We start from the raw sequence: 12216 nt of genomic DNA on the forward strand, positions 1-12216 counted from the left end.
CTCTCTTCACTGGACCGCAAACAATTAAACTCAATTGACTGTGGAGCCAAAGTGGGAGTTTTCGACGCGGCCGAGTGTTGTTGTTTCGGGTAATGTGAAACGATTAATCCAAAAATGTTGGGAACTTTTCATATTTCTTGGGCTGTCGTTGTTGTAGTTTTTGTTCGCATATTTCGTGGGTTATAATTGCATAGCTTTTACTCCTACAAAACCTTCTTCTTTTTTATATCTGTGACCTATTCATTGGATGCCCGCAACCTTGGGGATGGATGATTTCGCCTAAACCTGGAAGTCGATTAATCAAGAAATGGATAGCTAAGGTGAAGTAAGGTAAGTAGGTGAAATGTATATTTAACGCTAAGTTAGAAACCGTTTGAAATACCAATAGCTGTTGAAAGAATTCACATCTGTTGATGTAACATATTAATTTTTTAAGCTTTAACACACCGACGATGAGCACTTTTATGAAGAATATTAACTATTTTTCAACTAATTTTATTGAGTATACATTAAATTTTAATTTAAGTTAATAAAATTATCACGGATGTTGTATTAAAAAATGGTTTTATATTAATATTCAAAATTATTTAACAAATTGATAGAAACCAATATTTTGTTTTTTTTTGACACTTGTTCATTGGAGCAAATATCTAAGCCTATTCCTTAACTACTACTTCCATTGAGAAGCCAACTATGTAGTTTTGCCATTCTTCGCCTGTTCTACTCACTCACGAAGTTCATTTTATCATTTTTCATTTTTCACGTTGGGAGTCGTTAGTTGGAAAATGATGATGATTTATCTTAAGTAAATTTTAAAAGCTTCATATTTGAGTGACACAATTCAATAAACGTTAACTCGCACCTCTCCCGATGGCGAATTTGCCAGAGATGCAGAAGCATAAACTTCCAATGAGTGAGAGTGTGTGTGTGTACTATCAAGTGCGATAAATGACAAAATAATTTGATACTTTGCCCCAAATTGTCAGCCAAAGTTAACAGATTTAGTTCGCTCCGGCGAAAAGTCCCTGTGAAGGTCATGCAAAGAGACTTGTTGCCTAAGAAAGCCTTATGAGGTTCTCATGTGTATGCCAAGCCATCATTAAATTACAGTTTGTAAGGTTATAATGAGATAATATTTCGCAACGCGTGATTGATTTATGTGATTTTCAATTAATTTTAAGTCTATGCTTAGCGAGTGGGAAGCAGTTTTGATATATTTTTGATTTTGACGCAATTACTCACCTTTAGCTTCTTCATATTGTAAGTTGTTAAGTATTGTTTTATATTAAGCTTATAAAGGTTGAAAGAACTCAAATCTTCTTGATCACTTGAATTATTTAATGCCAATTATTTTGTTACATACACCCTAGCCTTTCTTTTTCAATTGAAGTAAACACCGAAATATTTTTTAATTTTCTTAAAATTGGTGAAAACTCACAATTGCCATCTAAGCAATATTTTTCAGTGTAGATCCTAAAAATAGAAGACTTTTATATTGAGTCACTGAGTTCATCACAGGACTCAATATGCCCTTGTCAAGGAAAGAAAAGATAACAAACAAATGAGAAATGCCCTTTAGATGCAGCTATGTACATTATTGTGGCTATTACTATTCCTTTGTATTTGCTTTCGGCGTGCGCGGTTGCTTTTATTGCGTTTCCTGAGCTCTTCTAGGCTATAGGTATGTTATGAGTATTAGTAGATGCTAACTTAGATGCAGATTTACTGCTATGATTTTTTCCTTGATTTTCTTTATGTAACTAAAAGCTCGGAATAATTTTGAAGATTATTTCTTTAATATGTTTTAGGAAAGATTACTTGAAATTATTTCCCATTTAAATTTTATTTATTTTGACTAATGAATCCTTCTACAACTGGTGGCTTTTGTCGACGTCCAAGCTTTTGACTTTCATTCATTTTTGAATAAACTCCCGTCAATGCTTGAAGCGGCGTCTAGTTATACTTCCCAACTGCAACTTAATCACGAAAGTAATTTTTTCTATTAGAAGAAATCAGCAAGCAACAATACCAAATATCGCCGATTGTTTGGCATATTACAACAATAGTATCCTTGAGACCACAATGGCGAAGCCTTTCAGATCTTCATTTGAAATTAGTAATTCCACAATATTTCCAGAATAATTGGTGCATGCTCTCTTCGCCAACATCGCAGCTCAGTTTAGTGGTAGAGAATATAAGTAGTTCCGTTGTTGTGAAATCTAAAGTAGGATATTAGTGGCTCTGCCTAATCGGCATTTCTCTGGCGGGTCTCTATACGCTAGTTTGTATTTGCATTGTTGTTGCTGTTGGCGATGGAGGCGAAATTGATGCAGACAGGAAAATCATAGGCAGCTACCAAACGCTTTGCCTCAATTAATTCTGAGGCAAGCGGAAATGTGCTTACGAGACCCTCAGTAAATTTCTACGGGTGTGGACAAAATGGAAGATGGGGCGATATGCGCTGCAGTTCACACTGATATAGAGCGGGTGAAGTGTAAATATTTGCATTTGTTTTAATTGAATGCATTGAAGTGTACATAAGTCAATATGAATACTGATGAGATTTCTACTTGATATGTATGTTAGTGTGTTTGGCTCCATCAGTTTGTAATAGTTTATTCGTGAATATGGAGCATGAACCTATTTATAAGGCCATTTGTGGATTCGAACTTTGTTATAAAAATTAGAGATTATTATTCCCTTACTAAAAACTTAAATGCAAAGGAGTGTTTTGATCTAGTTGGAATAGCCGACTACAACATTACTCTGGATAGCAAAGGGAACTTATTAATGATGAACATTTGAAAATTAAACTAATTACATGCTCTTAACTACTTAGTACTCAAAAACTTGTTAACTAATTACCTCTTCATGATGCCATTTTTCTGAAGATTTTCACCACAAACTTAGCCTATTCGCAAACAGCTCTGAACCTCACAATAGCGATATCAACTTCAACTATAACTGCCCTATCAAAAACACCATTAGCATCACCACATCACCAACTTCGGTCTGAAAGTCTGCTGAAAGGCTCTTTTCTTCGCCATAAAATCAAAATCTCGATTGATTTTCCCATCGATTGCCCCAAATTTGTAATGAATTCACAATTGAATTGAATCTTTAATACGTGGCTCCCTATGGCGATATATTCGCTTGTGTATATTTCTGCTTTGTTTTCTCAACGCTTTGCCTTTGGTGACCTCAATTTTTGCTCCCATTTTACAAGCCATAAGTGGAGAAAAAAGGGTGGAAATACGGATTAATTTAGCAAAATTTTGGGTCACCGAGTGGTTTCGTCTAGCACATATCCTATGTTCTGTTATACTTTCCAAACACGAGCAGTTTATTCAATTTCCCGTTTTCTTGCGGTTTTCTTTGGCATGCACGGTATGCAAAGCATTTTTGTAAATTTGGTAAGTGAATTCGGCGGATTTTCATTTCCTTTTAATCATAATGAGTGTGTATTGTCTAAAAGGGCGCTCCGTTCTTTATTCACATTGGTTATTTATTTTGTCCAGAAAATTGGTGATGTTGAACCTGCATTACACTGCAGCTCTTAGTGAATTATAATAAAAAGTGTCATTCTCGCCCTCATAGTTCTTCATTTTGGCTAATCAGAACAACTGTACATGTCAGTGGAATTAGATTTTTTCGTTATATAAATATAAGTAAAAACGAAATGCAAATCAAGCACCAATTGATGTGTCGGAAGTAAACTTTTCACGAATAGTGAGTGGAACTATGATCTAAAAGTGTTTCAATCGAAACAAAACAATTCAAGTCTCCAGATATCGAATATGTGGATCAAATTTCCAATTGCAACTTTGTGTCGAAACTGTCGGTCAATCTGCGAGTTAAATTAAAAAATTCGGAGAGAATCCTTTCCTAATAATATTATATCCGTATGTCTTTAGCTCCCATATACTTAATAGAAAGATTTTCAGACTTCCAGCAGAGTTTATGCCCTCTGTATCGGCATGCATGTGATCTTAATAAAATTGAGGGAATATTTGTTCTAATTACGTTGCATCATTGTGTTAAAATGGATAAAGTGGTGTCACGCCACAAAAATGCGCCTCTGAGCGTATTTGCCACAAAATACGTCTCTGAGTTGATGTGACAGAAGATACGACTCGGTGTGAGTTATTCAAAAGAAGTCGTAGAGCAACAACCATAGAAGACGGGTCGATTGCTGTTAAATTATACTAAGTTATTTCTGTATTCCTTTAATAATTGTTTTTGAAATAAATTTAAAATAAAAGTTACTTTGTACAAGCATGTGTACTTCTGTCAACTTTCAGAAGTGGAATTGTACCAACACGCTTGAACGTACACGTCTAGTAACGTTTGATATATAAGTACATACATACATGTGCACGTTGTGAATTTGTGAAATCGTGATATGCAATGTGGTTGCTGTGAGATACGATCGTTAAAAAGTGTTAAATGAAAAAGTGAAAACGATTATATTTGGCTAACACGTAGCCATCGTATATAACCTAACATTTGTTGAGACTCCCGTGAACATCGGAGCTGGTGACATACGCTTTGTCGCTTTGCTCAACGGTTCAAATTCAAATTTGTAGTGTCGCATCATTACTTCATTCATTTCTTCATTTGTACATTTTCGTTTTCCACATTCGCCTTTGTGGCAGCAACTTTGCTGAATGCTATTCGCTTTCAAACGACTAATCGCTGAAATATCCTAATTAGACTAATACGAACCAAGTAATAAAACAAAGAAATGACAACGTTAAAAGAACTAAGAAGCAAGTGCAGAAATGCAGGTTTGCCTACGTCTGGCACCAAAGTCCAACTGGCGCAAAGATTGGATGATCATGTGAATAAAGAAAATGAAAGTGATAGTGTTTATAACGAAACAATGACACAGCGTTTGTCAGCTCTCGAAAAAACGATTGAGAGACTCGTGAGTGTGCATGAGCTACAAAATAATATGCAAAATACTCCGTGTGCGTCGAATTTCCAACCAACGTTTATGTCATCACCCGAACGAACAATGTATACAAGCGCGACAAATGTCCAATATACAACAACGCCGGCTACGCGAGTGAATTTCATGCCACAACATATTCCAATTATATCCGATGTACGTTTACCAATTGGAAATAACGTCCCAATTAGTAATTCCTCTCATTATAGCATGAGAGACATTGTCGAGTTGTTGCCAGAATATAATCCAACAAGCGAAACGTCACTAAACTCAGTTCAATTTATAAAACGTATAGAAATATTAAAGAACGCATATAACTGGCCAGAACAAATTTTGATTTGTGCGGTGCAACAAAAACTTCGAGGATGTGCAAAATTGTGGATTGATTCACAACAATGTGTTTTTGTAAATTGGCCACAGTTTGTAAATAAATTTTTAACTGATTTTCCGTGTATGTTAAATGAAGCTGATACGCATATCAAGCTATCGCGAACGAAACGATTTCAAACAGAATCACCGGTCGAATATTTTTATAGAATGCTAGCACTTGGCAACAAAGGCGGTTTAACTGAAGCTAGCATCGCGCGACATATTGTGAACGGTGTAAACGACAATGATTTGAAGCGTAAAATATCAAATGAATACAATCGGTGCCAAGACTTACTAAAAGATATCATGAATTATAGCGTGTATAATGATACCAACTTGTCATCCAAATCGAGAAACGCGTCATACACAGTGAAACCTCAAACTCTAAATTCGAAAAATATTCCATTGTCAGTAAATAACTGTATTCAACGTTCGTTCAATGAAACAAAATGTTACAATTGTGCTAAATTCGGTCATTACGCGATTAATTGCCCTGAACCACAGAAAAAACCAAGGTGTAGTAAATGTCAACGTACGACACATAAAACAGACGAGTGTCCCGAAAAGAAAAACGTGAAAGTAAATAAAATATCAAATAATACTTGTAAAGCTCATAAGCCTAATGCAAATAATGTACATAAAGAAAGTGGTAATGAGGGTATAGTAAAAATAATTTGTGTAAATGGACACGATACAAATGCTTTTGTCGATCCGGGTAGCACTCGCACCCTTGTGCGCAAAATATTCGCTAAGAAAATCGGTAACTTGAAAAACGAATTGACGACCCTATATGGTTTTGGTGGGGGAGAATACGTCTCCACCCATAAAATAAATACAATGCTAAAAATTGATGATAATAAACTCGAAGTAGACATGGTGGTAGTCAATGATGACCTTATTTCCGAAAATGTACTTCTCGGCAAAGATGTTCTATGTGTTACAAATACGCGGTTCATAATCGAAAGCGGTGAATGTCGTGTTGAACAAATACGTCAAATTAATTGCATTGAAGGTTTGAATAAAACCGAAAACGAATATTTTGAAAAGATAATGTACTCGTCCCCAGTCGTCCTAGTCGAAAAAAAGAATAAAGAACATCATCTCTGTGTAGATTATCGGTGTTTAAACAAAATTACGATTAAACAACCATTTCCCATGCCGAACATGGAAGACCAATTCGCAAAGCTCGCGGGTAATAAATATTTTAGCATTCTTGACCTTCGGATGGGTTATCACCAAATCGAAATTGAAGAATCATCGAAACAGTATACCGCGTTCGTGACATCAGATGGTCACTTTGAATTCAATCGTATGCCTTTTGGCTTAGTGAATGCACCGACCATATTTCAATCCATAATGAACAAAATCGCGTCGAAACTCAATACAGGTGAAGTGTTAGTTTACTTGGACGACATAATTATTCCAAGTAAAACTGTATGTGAAGGACTTTTACGTCTTGAACGATTCTTCTCACTTCTTAAAGAAGCAGGACTTACTTTACGTGCCGATAAATGTAGGTTTCTCGAAAAACGAATAGAATACCTCGGACATATCATTGACGAAAATGGTATCACACCGGGTATGCAGAAGGTAGCCGCTATAAAGAATTTTAAAATACCGACTAATACAACGGAGGTTAGAAGATTTTTAGGTCTAACGGGGTTTTTCCGAAAATTTGTCCCAGAATACTCCTTGATTTCGAAGCCTATTACTGTTTTATTAACGAAATCAAATCAAAACAAATTTATATGGGGTAGTGAACAACAACACTCCTTCGAAACCCTCATCAAAGCGTTAACTAACGAACCTATTCTTGTTTTATACGATGTCAATGCTCAACATGAAGTACATACCGATGCCAGCAGCATTGGTTTAGCAGGCGTACTCTTACAATCAACTGACGGTAGTACATGGCGTCCGGTGTGCTATTATAGTCGCCATTGTACTAATACAGAAAGCCGATATCATAGTTATGAACTTGAAGTTCTAGCTGTCGTCGAGACATTAGAGAGATTTCGCATCTACCTACTAGGGACACAATTCAAAATCGTAACCGATTGCTCTGCGATTGCTCACGTAAAAGAGCATAAAGAATTAAAATCTAAAATAGCTCGCTGGTGGCTCAAATTACTTGAATACAATTTCGTTATTGTACGTCGTCAAGGTAGTCGCTTACAGCATGTCAATGCTTTAAGTCGAGCGCCTGATCAACCTGCAAACGAAGTCGATCCAGCAGGTTTCGTCTTTACAGTATCCAGTAATGACAACGACTGGCTTCTCACAATACAACTCCAAGATGAAAAATTACTCGAAATTATTAACGTCTTAAAGGGTAACGTAACATCACCAAATAATGCAACTCTAAAGGCTGAGTACCAACTACGCAATCATCGTTTATATCGCAAGGAGCCCGATGGACCAAAATTTGTGGTCCCAAAAGGGGTACGCTGGCGCATTGTACAGTTCTGCCATGACCAAGCAGGACATACAGCGTTAGAAACGACTATTCAACGTATCAGACAGACATATTGGTTTCCGAAAATGAGAAAATACGTTAAAAACTACATAGTAGCATGTATTAAGTGTTGTTATCAGAAACAACGCTCAGGCAAACCCGAAGGTGTTATGCATTTTGATTCTATCAAGCCAATTCCGTTTCATCGCATTCATCTCGATCATATGGGTCCATTTATACGCAGCAAGCAGGGAAATTCCTATGTATTAGTCATTTCTGACGCTTTCAGCAAATTTGTAATAGTTAAAGCCGTACATGATACAAAAACTAGTCACGTTCTCAAAACGCTAAATGAAATGTCATCCTATTTTGGCCTACCATCCCAAATAATAACTGATAGAGGTACATCTTTTACGTCAAAAGCTTTTGAAGACTTTTGCAGTAATCTTAACATTCAACACACGAAAGTTGCCGTACGTACTCCACGCGCTAATGGTCAAGTAGAGCGTGCGAATCAAAACATTTTAACATTCCTCAGAACAACAACTGAAAATCCGAAAGATTGGGATCTTAAATTGAAAGACCTCCAATGGACCATGAACTCTCGACATAATGCAACGACCGGTTTCAGTCCAAATGAACTTGTTTTCGACTTTCCGTTACGAGATATAGTCACCAATCAATTACTAGCAGCCGTACATGATGATATTGACGACGACCATTCTACAATGTCCTCTGAAGAAAAACGCAAGCAAGCCGTAGTAAACATTTCCAATGAACGTGAAAAATGGAAACAAAGATTCGATAAACGTCACCAAAATCCCAAAACATATGTTGAAAAGGATTTGGTAGTCATCGAAAACGAACCAGCTTGTACGGGTGAATCTAGAAAGCTTGAGCCTAAGTTTCGAGGGCCATACGTTGTTCGTAAAGTTCTAGGTAACGATCGCTACTTGTTGGAAGATATCCCTGGATACCAAATAACCAACAAGAAATTTTGTTCCGTTTACGCATCAGACAAAATAAAGCCTTGGCGTAGAAGCTATCCTGAGTTAGAACCCGATGACGAAATCGAGGACGATTTAGGTCAGGAAGGGCCGAGTTGTCACGCCTCAAAAATACGCCTCTGAGCGTATTTGCCACAAAATACGTCTCTGAGTTGATGTGACAGAAGATACGACTCGGCGTGAGTTAGTCAAAGAAGTCGAAGAGCAAACAACCATAGAAGACGGGTCGATTGCTGTTAAATTGTACTAAGTTATTTCTGTATTCCTTTAATAATTGTTTTTAAAATAAATTTAAAATAAAAGTTACTTTGTACAAGCATTGTGTATTTGGATCAGTCGTACGAAAGCTTGCTCTAGATTCCATATAGCTTATAAGCCGTACGTATCTAAAGGTATTTCCATGACTTTGATATTGGCTGGTTGTAAGACTATGAAATTAATCCGAACTTAGTTTTTCCTTAACTTAGTTTTTCCTAATTTGAATTCATCATGAAAATGAACCACCCTATTAACATTGTGTCAGGTGTATAAAAGACTGACGGAGGATGGTACTTCCGTCTTATGGCATCAAAATTCGGCTGTGCTAGCTTACATAACTCATGGACTAATATATGGAATGTATAACAAATACGGTGTTGGTTGTTTCTGCCGTCACTGTAGAGTCGTAAAATATCGAAATATTTAAAGAACTTGCAATGCAAGTTAACAAACTCTGAGGCTTTATAATCAATATTTTGATACTGAATTTGAACGAAGAAGACCTGTTAGTTTGTATTATTATACATATGTATGTATATTGCAGTGTTAAATTTAGAAGCAATAATATTAATCAAACAACATAAGCCCTGTTGGTTGCAGAAGTTAGTTACTATATTATGTGTGTATACTTTGTTTTTTAGTTTAAGATAAAGATAGTCTGTAGAATGTATAGATTTATGAGCGATGATGAAAATTGTTCATCATCTCAATAAAATTCCTATCCACACACTTCCATACCTTGGCAGAGCAAAGCAATTTAATTACGACTAATATTTGATTAATGCAGCCATAAAGCTTCATTATCCCCATCCCTGAATTTACACCTCAACTGGAGATCAAAAAATGCTTGCAAACGCTATAAATTGCGTATACGCAGTGGTATACTTATTTCTGTGTATGGAGGAACGAACTCGCTTGTCCGTGCAACTGGATTAGTTCCGTGTATGAACGTGCCGACATATTTCCGTTATGAGTGATGAGCAAATAATAACTGATTCAGCGCGTCATAAATACAGCAAAAAAATAAAATAGGATTTGTGGCAATTGGCATCGTCAGCAGCATTCAGTTGATTGCATACGGTAATTCATTTCAGCAGGTAGACTCTACCCATGACTAATTAGCAATAGAAAGTTATAAAGCACTTTTAAATCATATTGGCTATTTTCATGTAATGGAAATGTCAAGAGTGTATTACAAGGTTCCTATGCTGCCTGGAGCAGAACTTGGTGTGTGGGAAACATTAAATTGGAAATATGAAAAGTATGGTTGCAGCAGTTCAGTTCTGCTTAGTTTATTTTTAGCAAAATTTAATGAAAATTATTTTGCTTGCAAAAGAGAGCAAATTTTCGATTATTCCTCAAATTTTTGGTAAGTGAGTGTCTCACCAATTCTACTCCATTTAAGAAGATGAAGAGTGTCTCATATTACTTGATTTAAAGCAGTACAACGGGTAAAGTGCTTAAAAACTCCGGAAAAAAATATAATATAATATAATAAAAATAAAAGAAGGGCGTTTCTAACTAAAAAGACTAAGATTGCATTAAGTACTTTACTGAAAATATTTTACCTTCATAACTAATTATAACAACAATGATTCTGTAGAACTTTTTCAGAATTCAATGTAAAGTCTTCTTTTATCAATCGAAGATAGTAATAACCTCGAAAAATAGTAAAATTATTATTTAATGACATACTTAACACTTTCACAGCTGCATAAGTCTTAAACTCTTGATCAATGTTCTAAAATGTTTCAAAGATAAAACACAGACAAAAATTCTTTTCAATTTATCTCGTGCAAATTGAACTAATTAAAAACAAATAAAAAAGCATCTGCTCTTATTAAGCCTCATAAGCGCCTTAAAAGCTTTCTGCATCCAAGTAAAATGTAAAGCAAAGGCAGTATCGTTGCTTTTGGTTGCATGGCTTTAATCTCTTTTACATCGCACATACGAGTATGCTTCTAATACACTGCAGAGATTATACTTCTAAATTATTCAGAGATTATGCAACATAGCCACATGATTCCAATCTAGTGATGACGAGTACAGTTGAAGAAGAATGAAGGCAGGAATAGCGACTAAATGCAGATGAAAGAACGCCACAGCATAAATTATGTAAAATTTTCAACTACATTAGAAAACTCTTTTCATTTCAGCAACATTGGACGAATGCGTTAATAAGCTGCACCGATAAGAGGCAAGTGTTAGTTCCGAAATCACAGCAGTTGTAATTTGTGACTTTTGTAATCATATGTGGCTATATTGTTAGTATCGCTGCTTTCTAAAACTAGTTACTATGAAGGAATTGTCAATTTCTCAACTTTGTCCACATTTATCACTCCTAGATTGGTTGTTAATTTTGCTTGTATGAGAATTATTAACATTAAAAGGGTTGTTGTTGTACATTTGTTTACAATTGGTAGTTGAATATGTAAATTTGAGCATGAATCATTAGCTTTTTAAGGTCTAAGACATTGTTAATTTCACAGCACTGGAGAAATAGAATGGAAAATACATAAATTTTGTGTTTGGTGGTTTTATTACGAATCAAAATAGCCATTCTAAAACAGTAACTATATGACTGCAATGATATCAAAAATTGATAAGAAAGAACACAGAAGGAGCAATATAGATGAAGATTACCCCATCGGGGAGTTAGTTCTAACAAACATATATGCGTATTTACATTCGATCGCACTAGTGAATCCAAATATTTAAAAAAAAAAAACAATTTTTCATAACAAAATTTTACACTGCCCCACAATTTACTATCTTTTTAAATTAATAGTGATCTTATATTTTTTGCTGCATCTGAGCCCACCCATTTTCTTTTATTTAGCAGATTATATAGAGAGTCATATGAACAGTTATCCCACATACTCAAAATAACCCTAACAATTTATTCTTTCATTTATCATATGGCTGCTCTGATCGCTTGCAGTTTCCCACATCAAAGACAAATGTAGCGAGAATATTAAATAAAATTGCAGATGACATTGTGCTCGAAGTCAGAGCTGTGGAGAAACTGTACAATCCCGGCAGACCTCCAATGCAAAAGAAAAGCAATTGCACTACTTATTTTTTACCTAAAAAAAATTCATAGACAAACAAAAATTTTCAAATCTGTAATACTTATAGCAATGCAGTTAGTTAATGGAAGAGCGAAGATACTTCAC

The sequence above is a fragment of the Bactrocera dorsalis genome, chromosome 4, assembly GCF_023373825.1.
Source record: "Bactrocera dorsalis isolate Fly_Bdor chromosome 4, ASM2337382v1, whole genome shotgun sequence".
NCBI lineage: Eukaryota > Metazoa > Arthropoda > Insecta > Diptera > Tephritidae > Bactrocera > Bactrocera dorsalis.